Source organism: Drosophila kikkawai, chromosome 3R (genome assembly GCF_030179895.1).
Source record: "Drosophila kikkawai strain 14028-0561.14 chromosome 3R, DkikHiC1v2, whole genome shotgun sequence".
NCBI lineage: Eukaryota > Metazoa > Arthropoda > Insecta > Diptera > Drosophilidae > Drosophila > Drosophila kikkawai.
Window position 1 is genome coordinate 27,503,127 of NC_091731.1, and position 12,837 is coordinate 27,515,963.

General features: G+C 42.1%; 1 protein-coding gene across 2 annotated transcripts in view; it reads left to right on the forward strand.

The window, feature by feature from the left end:
* Antp (homeotic protein antennapedia) overlaps nt 1-12,837 on the forward strand; it is a 112,757-nt gene that overhangs the window by 84,147 nt on the left and 15,773 nt on the right. The gene's annotated exons all lie outside the window — the stretch shown is intronic.

Genomic DNA, 12,837 nt, shown 5'->3' on the forward strand with positions numbered 1-12,837 from the left:
CTAATCAATTTCATATCAATTTGTAAATTTGCAATAATTACGATAATTAGCTGCGAGTATCTGCCAAATGCGTTGGCCTGACTGGTCCGAAGCCCAAGTTCCCCCTGCGACTCCCTCCCCCCGAATGCATTCGAAGAATGCAGCGAGGTGATAATGAGATTTTCAATTCAATAAAACATCAGGCTGGCATTCGCACTTGCCAATTTTGGTGGAGGACCGAAGGATGCTGGACAGACGGAGTCTCGGGTCGCCGAGAAATCTCCGCATGAATATTTCATTCAATTTACACTTTTTTTTCTCGCGCTCCTTTCTGCTGCTGGCCAACTAATTAAGTAATTTTTTTTCGCTCTTGTGACTTTTGCTGTTGCTGATGTGTGTTTTTCCCGGCTTCTCCTTCTGCCTGCTTATTATTTTTATGGTCTTTTAATCAACACGTTGCGAATTTGGAATCGGAATTGGAATTGAGTTAGGTTCTTGGCGAGTGCCTGCAAGTGACTTTTCTCTTAATTAAGGCTGGCCAACGATTTAATTGGCTCGGATCGAAAGGCAATTGAGCTTGAAGGGGAAATGTATTGGATAATTGTAATAGTTTGGAAAAGTATTAATTAAATAAATATAAATTAAAGAGCTATAAATACAAGAAACTTTAATTTGTGCTTTACTATTCTAATGTTTATTTTATTTTCCTTCTCATTTCAGGTAAATCTTCAACACTTTTTCAATGGCTCCAGTTCATGGTAGAGTAAACTCTTTTCAATCTCATTCCCTTAACCCTCCGAACAATGTAATTAAATGCGTGTGCAATTTTCCGTGTCCGGGAAAACGAAAGGAAAACTTCAATAACTGGAAGATGGGATAAGTTTAGCCTAGCGAAATGAAAACCACCCTACAATATCACACACACACACACATGCAAAGACTTACCCCATTTTGGTCGGGGTTGTTTTTCCCGTTCGAACGCCATGGATGGAACGAAGAAGAAAAAAAATCGAGGAAAAATCCACCCGGTTTTTGTGGTGCCTGCGATTACGATGTTCTAATGCCATTTTAGGTTCTCCGCCTCCTTTTTTGTTTTCTTTTTTTCTGCCTTTAGTATTTGGTATTTATCCATATGGGCAGCTGGTCAGGAGCAGGAGCCAGGACCAAGCTGAAACTGGACTTGCCTTATCGGTTGAGTGCCTGGCCTCTTTTAGTTTTTCTTCAGGGTCTCAAAATTCACTTATGCACAGAAGAAAATGTGTATTACTTTGATTTTATGATTGATTTTTGAATTATTTATACAGAATAATAATAATTTCTTAATTAATCTCAAAGATATATTTAATGAAAATAATTTGCTGAACGTATACTCGTTTTTATTACAACTGAACTTACTTCAAGTGCTATTTTTATTATCATTTCATCTTAAATTTTTAGGTTGTATTTTATTTTTATATAAATTTAAGATGTTTCACAGCTTAGCACAAAAGAAATTCCTTTTCTTTGGCTGATTCTGGGCCTTCAGTTTGTGCTCTGAATTCTCCCAAGGGACCAACAGCAGAGAACTGAAATCTCAGCCTGTGTTAAAGCTGATATCTGATATATATATATTCTTATGTGCGGGGGCTGTTTGCCAACCATATTGTATCTGCAAAGTAGTTTCCCCCCTCAGCTACTTATTCGTCCTGCTAAATGTTCGCACTAAGCGATAGCCAAATTGCAGTTGAAATGTTTTTATCGATTAAACAGGAAAGTGTTGGTGTTGCGAGGGGAGTAAATGAGGAGCGGGAGTTGGTGTTTGTCACGGCAAAGTTGAAATGCAGGAAAAACAGATTTCCTGAGACAATGGCAAAGTTCAATGGAAACTAACTGAAGCAGACAGTGGGTTGAATATACAAAAATCAAATTGAAAAGTAAAAGAAATTTATTACTTTTTAGTATTTTAATAAGGTATAAATTGGAATAAAGAAAGAAATCATTATTATAATTGTTATTAACCTCCTTTTAAGTTGTAGTAAATTTTTACAAAATATCTATCAAAATCAGCACCTAATTTCCTATTCAAAATCCTATTCCTGTCCCTATATTCCTTTCAAATTCTAATATCCTTTGCCAGCTTTTTACCCCACTGTTCACAGGTTTGTGAATTTAAATTGTAATAGCCGCCGCCGAGTTGTTTTCTCACTTCTGAATGGCCATTTAATTACTTTAATGAATTTGTGAGTGCATTTTCGTGAAAACTCTCTGTGCAATTTTCGGCTGTTTTGTTTTTTTTTTGTTGGCCCTGCCCCTCGACCATTTGTAATAATTAGACTAAATGGCTGGCAGGCCCTGTAGAGGGGGAGTAAGAGGCGTGGGTGGCAATGAGGTGAGGGAATTTTTTAATTAGCAGGCAACGCCGCCAACACGGTCGCTGTGGTGCGTTCAGTTGCGTTCTGCGTTCTGCGGCGGTGTTGCAACACGTGTACAGTGCGGCACATGGATATATGAGCTGCTGCTGCGAGAGCATAATCCCCATGGACCCAGGGTTCGGTCTGGTTTTTGGTTCCCAAACAGCGAAAACTACTTTGGCCCAAGGTGTTGGTTGGTGGCTCGATGTCAGCTGCGCATTAGGCAGAACTTCCAGCCTAGTGCACTGAGAGAAAATCGAATTAGGAGAAAATAAAATTGTAATTTTGATTAAATTAAAATATATTTTGTTGAGTGAAGTTGTAAAAATCTTCACAAAATGAATAACAATTCTTGGTATTATTTTTCTTTGTGCACAAGGACCACCTCCATCCCCCCGCCTGGCCACGCCTCCGTCCTAATGGGCGTGTGTTCGTGGCGGATACGGTGACATTTGCCTGGCAGCTCGTCATGTTGCCAACTAATTTCATGAAAGTTGACACAGAGCCACATGTGAAATCAGGCGGCTGGCGGTGCTTGGTTCTCGGCCGAGTAGGTGGTTGCCTTAGCCTAACAATGCCCAATGGAATTGTTTCGCTTTTGCTCTTTTTGTGGCGTTGACTAAATTAACATTGACACGACGGCTGGTTGTTGTTGCTGTTGCTGCTGCGGCTGCCACATGTGCCTCACTCCTCTCACGGGTGGGGGGGGGCATGGGGCAAAATGGAGTTTGGCTAAAAGCAAATAAAATATTCACACATTTTCCATTTCATATTTTGAGTGGCCACCGCCGCCGCGTTGAAGTTTGCGGGCAGGGCTAAATGAAAATGAATTTCACATTTCCATTTCCACAAGCCACTTTTCCCTGGGTTCTATTTTGTGGCGCCATGTAATTATCATATCATGGCCGAGGACGAGCTGCCAGTCCCCCGGGGGCAATGAGTGGGGTATATATGCTCCAAAAAGGGATTAACACTGGATGAGCATTAGGTTTTTTTTTGTATATAGTGAAAATTACTGTGTAGTATGTGGTATAATGTGGCTTGGTTAACTTTGTAATGGGGTTTATGGGAGAGAAAAGTTCACAAGGTCGTTTTGAGTTGAATATATAGTAATGTTAATATTTTTTCTATAATTGGTTTACGTTATCTACAAATATTTCCAAGGAATGCTTCCTTAAGAAAATATATTTCTCTGCAATTTATAAATTAAAAACATTTTCCTTCATTATATTCTAAGCCAACTTTTCTTTTCTTCTTTAGTTTCTCAAGTTATGTTTTCACTTTTGTGGGTCAGTGCAAGGCAACACGAAAAGGAAAATCAATTAAAAACTCGTTTGCCAATTAAGATTGAGCAAAAAATTGTCCATATACCCACCGACAAATGTATGTCATATCTATATAATTTGTCGACTTTCGTTTGCTGAAGCATTTTGTCTCATTTTGTGAGAAAAATCTTCTTCCTTCCCTGCTCATCTTTTCTTTTTTCAAGCCCGCTGATTTCTCAGTCAAGTTCAGTTAAACAATTTGTTGTTACACGGTTCTGTTTTACCGTATTTATTGTTGCTATGTGCCGTTGCAGTTGTTGTAGTTTTTTTTCCAAGGCATTTCACGCTCGTTGGCAATCGGCGCCGCTGCCATCGTCAAAGCTGAGGCGATGAGAAAAAGAGCTGACTAGTTGGCTTTCTTTTTTAAAAATATTTAGCTAGGTTTTTATATACAAAAAAAAATACACAAAAAATATGGATTTTTAATGTCTTTGAAGAGTTATATAAATTGTATAACCTAATAATAATTTTAAGCCTTTTTTTAATGGGGACTTGAAGCTTTAAGTCACAAGGGAAATAAACCTTGCATCCAGAAGCCTTTTTAATATATTTAATAAATTTTAAATATTTAAAAAAATTTATAACATTTTTTAATTAAACTTTAAAATGTTAGGGGACACTTAAAAACATCAATAAATTGTTATCTCCAACTTTAATTGCAAACTTAATCTGAGATTCCAGAATAATCACACCGATTACGCTGCGATAAAAACGATTTTCGAAGAAACTTTCGGGATTTTATGCAATCTGGAGAATCGATAGTCTTCCACAACACTGGGGATAAGGAGAGGAGCCAACGAGCCATTGCCAGACATCCCGATGAGGAGGCGGCTGGCGACTGGCGGTGGAGTAATGGGAAAGCAGACAAAAGCCAAGTCAACTCGAGGCAACCAGAAGCTATGCGGCGGCAGCTGTGGTGTGGGGAGGGGCAGCCAAGAGGGGGCGTGGCAGGGACTGGGGGACAGGGGAAAGCTGAAAGCGGAAGAGGGGAACTGGCTGGGAAGGTGGCTGCTACTGGGGCGGTCGCGTTTTCCATTTCGTTGAAGTGGAAAATATTTTGTAAATATTTTGTGTATTCCTCGTTTTCTGTTTTTTTTTTTGTCTTCCCTTATTTTTTTATTTAGTATTTTGTTGCGTTGTTTTTTCTTTGATTTCGTTTTGTCTGTTGTTGTTCTGCCTCCGCAGTTGTTATTTTTGTAAAGCTGTGAGTTTATTTTTCCGCACCTTCTCCCCTCGGTGACTCGGTGGCTTGTGTTGTTTTGTATTTTTACAAATATTTTGTGTAATCTTTAAAGCAGACAATGATGACAGCCAGCGACGATGGCGGCATTTTGTGTCACATCCTGAAGACTTCCAAGGGAAGCCGGGGTCGTGGGGGTCGCCCAGAGTGGGCGGCGGCGGCGGTAAAGGCAAAGTATTTAAGCACGTGCACGCAGCAGCACAGTGGAGCCAGAAACTGGGAGCAGGATTAGAGAACAGACCCTGGGGCAACATCATCATTGCCACTAGGGAGAGGGTAGCACTTTCAGGAAGGGGACAGTTTGCACTAAATAAAATACAGGGAAAAGAAATACATTTTATAACAAGCAATTTAAAAATGATTTAACTTTTAAATATTTCATTTTAAAAGGGGCTTAACTAGATGCCCGATTATACACAGATAGTTTGCCAGTAGAGGAAAGGTAATCTTTCATTTAAAACGAAATTAATTTATTTAAAATTAAAACCCCTTAAACTTCTTTCCTCCCATCTAATACTCACTGTACTTAGTACTCTCCACTGCGGTATCTCTTTTGCTGAAATGGACTCATATTTCGCGACAGGCTGTTAGTCAGCAATTCAGTTGGTCCCGGGTCCCGAAGTCACTGAGCCTGTCATGACATTCGCCACGAGCTGGGGGGTGAGATACGTCTTACACATCTTACACTGCTACATATAGATTATTTTTTTCCAGCCTTTTGTTTTAGCATTTTTGCAATGTTGCCCGCCTGCTTTGCCTGCTTTGCCTGCGTTGGCTGGGGCTGTCGAGGGTTTTCTCGTCGACGCCGGCTTCTGTTGCGGAAAATAGAACAAAAGTTTTTGTCGCTGTCAGAAAAGTGTCAGGCGGCAAAGTTGAATGCTGTCCCACGGAGAGCGGTGGGGGGACAGGGACTGGGTCAGAGACGGAAGGGCAACGGGGGAGACTCTCAGCGATTTGAATAAGTAAATAAAGTATGAAACGGGAGCAGCACATGGCAGCAGATGAAGATGACACTGCTAATGCGACGGCAGATAATCGAAAGGAGGTTAAGACCGCAGCGTAAAGATACCGAAAACTTTGCTTATCGATTTTAGGATGGTTTTAGGGCTATCCTTTTGTTATTTTACATGTTGGAGAGGGCTTAAAAAATAGTAACTCTTGATTGAGAAACCTTAACAGTTTCTTTTAATCGATTTTCTATAACTTCCCCGTCACATGTATTTCTATTGAATTTACTTTACGTTCCCTCAGATTGCTTGGTAATTGATTAATTAAGCTTTTTGGCCTCAATTAATGCTGGGACAATTACGTGTTGACTTTGTGACATTTTCACGCAATTGATCGGCGGGGGGAAGTACATACCTCAGTTCCGTCGCTTCCATTTCGCCGGAGAACCGAGTCCAGATAATCTTTGACACTAACAGGCAATTAAGCAAATGACAGTGTTCCCTGCCTTCCACGGCGACTTGGCCTGATGTAAGCCCCGAGCACGTAGGCCAGGTTAATTGCTCTATTTTCTTTGTTGTTCTCAAGGTAGGCGGCTCTGGAAATTCTACGAGTTTTATGGCCAGTACCTGACCCCGTACCGGGTCCTTTTCCATTTGTTGCATCATCTGCTTATGCAACAATTGCAACTTTCACCTTTGACACCCACTGGCTAGTCAGCAGGGTGTCCCAGGACAGGTTCTCGTTAAAGGTTTTCCCTGAAAATATTTCGGGGTGAAATCTGAGCAAGAGAAATCGGCATTTTGCGCCTTTTTTTTGCGGCAATTTTGGTAACCTTTTCAACTCTTTCCACTTGGCTCTAGTCCAAGTAATTTCACTTTCCGCGCTAAAAACATTATTTATTTTCGTGGCGCAACCAATTTCCCTTCCTTTTTTCGTTCAGCCAGTGGTCATAAAATGAAATTTAATTACCTTCCACTTAAATGTTTCTACGCGTGGTTGATTGCGATACCGCAGCAACATAAAATATAAAAAAAACCTTTGCAAATTGTTGACAACATTGCTGTGCTGGTTTTTCTTTAGTAGTTGGTACTTGCCGGGGTCAGCTCTGGAACTGGTCAGGAAATTATAATTTTCACACGCAACCCGCTCCGAAGGCCAGGCACTTAACAATTCAATTGTGCCACAATATATTTCAAAGCCAAATGCACTTAACAAGGGGTTTTGCAGTGACAAACGGAGATAGTGGAGTCTTGGGATTGGGTGCAACACGGAGAAAAAGATTGGTAAGACAAAGTGAATACAAAATGGAACAGAAAGATTGCTAAAACTACACAAGAAGTAGGTGTTATCCTATCTATAGTCTTACCTCATCAGGTATATATCACAACTCCCCCCCTTAAAAGCTAACATTTTCTTTGAGTGCACAAGGATTGCGTGATTTCGGGGCCTGCGTGAGCAGTCTGAATCTCCTCTGAATCCCAGAGCCGAAGGCAATGCGCATGCGTGGCCTGCGTTTTACGCATTTCGCGTTGTAATGAAGGCATTTTTGCCATCGCAAACATGAGCCCAATGTGTTGGCCATGTTTCATTTTGCCAATCAATTTCCACTAGCTTTTTTCTCCGCCGTTTGCCTGCCAATCAACGGCAACAGATGAAGTCCAACATGGATGGATGTCAGTGGATCCCAGTCGAGTCCGGGTCTGAGTCTCGGTGCGACTCTGACTCCGGGTCCCGGCGAGTGTGGACAGCAGCAGACAGCGGCGGCCCGAGGTCCTGCGGTGTTATCGCGGCAGGAGTGATCCATCGATGGCTGCTCCGCAGCGCTCGATTGATCGATGATTCGATATGATCGCGGCAATTTATGTATTTCGTGTGTGCGTGTAGATTGTCAAGTTGCTCCTGCCTCTTCCGCGATTGTACCTACATAATTGTGATGACCATTAGCAATGCAGTTGCGGTTTTAATTGCATCGAGGATCTGGTTCCTCGCCCGGCCTCTCGGCGGAATTGTAGCCGGGGAGTCAACCATTGCAAATGTGTCAATTAGATTTATTATCAGCTCTTGTCATTGTCCATTTCTGTGTGTGTTCACTGTCTCGCCGCCCCTTCTGCAGTCTCCCGCTTGCCCAATTCCCCCGGGAGTCGCCGGCTTGGGGCAGGTGCCTTCACACTGTGCCTCATGTCCATTAGTAAATGCTAAATATGCGCCAATTAAATAGCCAGGAAAATGCCTTATTCTGCCACTTGGCCAAGATCATGGCCAAAATTTAAATGCAGACAAAAAAGGGAAAACAGAGGAAGGCAGGAAAACGTGTCGTGAAGGAGAGAATGCACTGGAAACAATTTATTGATTTATTTTTAAATATAATCCAGACCTAGAAGAGGTTTTTTAGCCTCAATTACTTTGTAAATCATTCTGTAAGTCAATGTTAAAGAAATTTTCTCTGTATTGGATTATCGGAAGACGTAGTTTGTTCTTTAGCTTAGCCGTCGTAATATTTCCTTACTCTCCCAGAACCCAATGTCTTTTTCGAGTGCAGCACTTTATTTATGAACCGTCGGCGACAACGAGGAGGATCGTCAAAGCCTGACATTTTTATTATTATCTCTGGGAGCCAGGGAACCCAAAACTCGACCAGCTGTCCCTGCACTGCACCCTTCTTCTGGAGGACCGGACCCCTCCCACACCCCTGGTTTCGATGACTAGCCATGCGTTGCCCGCTGCTGCCGCTGCCGCCGCCGCGTTGACAAGCTCAATTTCCAATCGCAATAAAACGCAGCACTCGCAGCAAGATAAATGTGAGAAAAATGCAGGCCTTTGGTCCCCGGTCTCCGGATCCCCCCTCATCGATTGCCGCCGCTTCTGAACCCCCTATTCCCGGTGCTCCCTATCGTCCGTTTCCTCTTCTTCCCCTGTTTCTTGGTCTTGGCGTCGTCGCCAAATCGCGTGGGTTTATCCTCCTGCAGGCTGAGCCAGAACCTGACCATCATGGGCTGCAAGGCAGAGGTGTAGTGAGCAAGGGGGTTTTTTGAAATAATTGGTATTTTACCTTTACAAAGAGAGAATATTTATTTACCTTTAAAATAAATTAATTTTTAATCTTGAAATACATTTATACATATGTACCCCTTTCAATAACCCCCGCCCACGCCTCTGTACAATTTTTGTAGGGTTTTTTCAGACTTTATTTTGTTGTTATTTTGCGTTTGCCTCTGTTTTTGGTGCGCCTCTTCAAGTGCCTGAAATTTATAGTGGTAATAAAATTTTATTTGCTCTTTTAGTTGATGGCACAATAAACTCTTCTGGCATTTTTTGGCCCCCCTTAAGCAGCACGTGCTCGGGGCTCTTCTCCTTCAGGTGATTATATTGAAATATATTCTGGACGCGAGACGGATTGAGTGGGTTTGATTTCAAGGTCATTTCTTAGGTTTTTGCGGGGCTAAAAGGGGGGAAAAAAAAACTGTAGAAAAATATAAGCTCAAGGGTAATGGATTGATATTTTTGTACAATATAAAAATTCTACGTATAATTCCTCTGTAATTATGAGATTGATATTATCTTTGATTTATTTTTCGGAAGACAGTCTCCTAATTAAATTTCCTCATTCCTTAAAGCCTTTTGTTTGCCATTGCCCCTAATTGGAGCGTATTCTCTGTTACACCTTGAGAGCTTTTTGAGGCCAAAGAACCTCACTCTCTCTCCCTCTCTCCGGCACTCGGTGAAAACTTAGTCAAGCCAATTATTATTTAAATAAAATGCAAAGCAGCAATTTAAGCCGCCGGCAGAGGTCGGGCAGCCGAGCAGAACGCTTCTCTCGACTTGCTTTAATTGAGAGACATCATCCACCCGAGTCGCTGCGCCGCCCCCTGAGCCACCTGAAGATGAGACGCACTAACTGGCTACGGCCAGCTATATGTTTACCGTTGCCCCTGCTGGCTGCTTCCTCTTTGGCTTCAAATGATGCCGCCAACAACAATGGCAAGCCCAGCAACAGCAACAGCAGCAGCGGCAAGAACAAGAACGAGAACACGAACTGACAGTTGACGGGGGCGACGCCTTTGTCTAACAGCAGAAAATGAAAAAAAAAAAAAAATTAACAAGAACAAGAAAAGGAGACAGCAGCCAGGCCAAGTCACTTGGACGAATTTTTAAAATGGTTACTTTGAGCTGTCTTTAATAGTTTCCCATCATTTGTAGATCACTGATATTTAATATGTTTAAAGAAGCAGAATTCATTATCTTAAATCTTCAATTTAAATAAGAAATTCTTCTGTTTTTATAACTAAAAAATATTTTGTACGTTTGAAAACCTATTTAATCTGATAAAGATTTTCATAAACTATCCTTAAATAAAATTAAATATTATTTATTTTATATTAATATATTTTAAAACCTCTCCTCGTTATCTTCGTTTCTTAAATTATTTATTTTTAAGTAAATTTCCATCGTTTCTATGGAAACTAAGAGGCTACATAAGCCGACGGCATAGCAGTCGCCTTCGTCCATGGTTGTCGTAAATCAAAATGGCTGAAGCTGAAGTTGATGGCTGAAGAAAGAAGTCATTCCATATCATTCCATTTCAGTTCAGTTCCGTTCAGTGGCCGACACATTGGTTAGACAGGGACGGCGCATGCGTGGGAGTGCGATGGCGAGTGTTGATGTTCTCATTAACCGAATTCTGGCCAAAATTCTTCGCATGTGTGCGTGAAATGATGGATTGCCATTCCCGTTCACTTTCCTGCCATCCTATCTCTTCTCCTCGTATGTCCTTCCTCCTCGTCTCGAGCTGTCGATGTGTGCGGCTTAAAACTGGTAACGGGACTCTGTCGGGGTTGTCCGTGTGTGTGCGTAAGTGGGCTGGGCTTAAAACTATGGTTGTTGTCATGGCTAAGTGAACGAGCAATGTACAGTGGGATAAAGGGAATAAATTTCAAACAAAATCTTTTGAACAAATTAATTAAAAGTTTAGTAAAATATATACAAATAATGAAAAGGAAATCGAAATTTAAAGCAAGTAAGGTCTGGATAAGGGAGTAAAAAAATGTTTATTCACAAATAGAAAATTAAACGTCATAAAATGTATCTTATGCCTAATGACAAATCCTATGACATGATACACTTATGCGGAAATGTTTTGATGTGTACAAAAACGTTTCTAAGAGTAAATAAAATATTCTCCATATTTTTTAAAAGTGTTTTATGATATTGATATATCCGAAAAACCATGAAAAAAAACCTTAATTCTCCTAAATTTTCGCTTGACAGAGACCACTGTAAAACTGACAGTCGCTGATTATCTGCTAGATGGCGCTGCTTGTCACTCACCAGCCAGCGCCCTCTGCCAAAGGCATTCCACGCATTTGCTCAAATTTTCTGTTGCCTGCTTTCAGGCTTTTGATGGAAATGCATGTAGAGCGCCTGTCAAATTTGACAAGGTGTCAAGGTATTGAAGAGTGTAGTTCCTGGCAGACACAATAGACGGCGCTATTTTCGGTCCATCTGTCCGTCCGTCCGTGCTTATGTCCGTCCGTCCGTCCGTCCGTCGTTCTGTCCATCCGTCCGTCTGTCCATTTATAGACAAACTAGTCATTCAGTTTTAAAGCTATCTGAATGAAACTTTGCATATAGTCTTCTATACACTCTCACTGCTCTATATGTGTCGGAACGGGCCGGATCGGACGACTATATCCTATAGCTGGCATAGGAACAACAGATTAAGGTCGCTTGCAATTAAAGTGTTTTTGCGAAATCTTTAATGGCAAATCAAATTTTAGCAATTTCTTCGCCTGAATAAATCACATCAGACGCACATAAATCATAAAGGGAGCAGGGCGGGCAGCTCCCCCGCAACCGCAGCAGCGGGCAAAAACAGGAAGAACAGACAAAACACACACATCAGACATTATTATCATCTCGCTTGTGCTTGAGTGAGTTTCTTTGCCTGCCCCAAGGCTCCCAGCCTCCTTCTTGTTCCCCCTTCTGATATAGGCACAGATCGGGGCACAGTCCAGCGATTTGCCAGCATCCGTTTGGCCCTCGACAAGGACACCAACACATACACATACACATAGAAAACAAACACGCAAACACACGCTTCCTTCCGCCGCTGCCGCCATTGTCCTTTCGCGCCATTTCTCCCCCTCTCCCGAGTTTCCCGCGCTCAATCGCCATCATTGGGAAATGTGTGTAATTGAAAGGGAAGCTTTTGGCTTTGGCAGCGACGGAGGCAAGAAAATTATTTCGTTAACAAAAGGCCAAAATGCCAGGGGGAAAGCAGCAGGAAGGGCAGGAAAAGCGGAGAATGCAGAACGCCGCCGCCGCACACACAATGCAAATGTGCGGAAAAGGGACCGGGGAGGGACTCGGATGCAAGACTGAAATATTTTAAAGTTTACCATTCTCTTTATTTTATTATTCTGCCGCCTTTTTCCTCGCCGGTACATGTTGTTTTCTTTTTGTTGTTGCTTGGGCTTTTTGTGCTCTGTGGAAAGTCGGGGAAGTTTCATTTCCGACAGCAAGTTACCGTTAGTTAGTCGGGGGTCCTTTCGGCAGGGTTGTCACCATCGCCACAGATTCGGAAAGAGCGGGACAGACACATGACTGCACTGCTTGGCATGTAACGTGTGTCTCTCCTTCTCCCTCTCGTTGTCTGTCTGTCTGTCTGGATTATTCGAGCGGAGTGTAGTGGAGGGGGGGAATTTTGTGATTTATGAGGTCAGAGACTCGTGATAATGAGCCAGGAAATTAAATCACTTTGACCGGAAGGATGTCAGGTCAAAAGGGGATAACACAATTGATTTCATATTCATAAATTCAATGAATGTTGTCAGGCTTGTCAGGCAACGGGGGACTTGCATGCCAGCGGAAGATCCTTGGCCGGAGGATTACAAAAGTTTTTGGGGGAGCAGCAGCAACATTGCAGTCATGCCATCTTGGCTTGACTTGTGGAATTTGC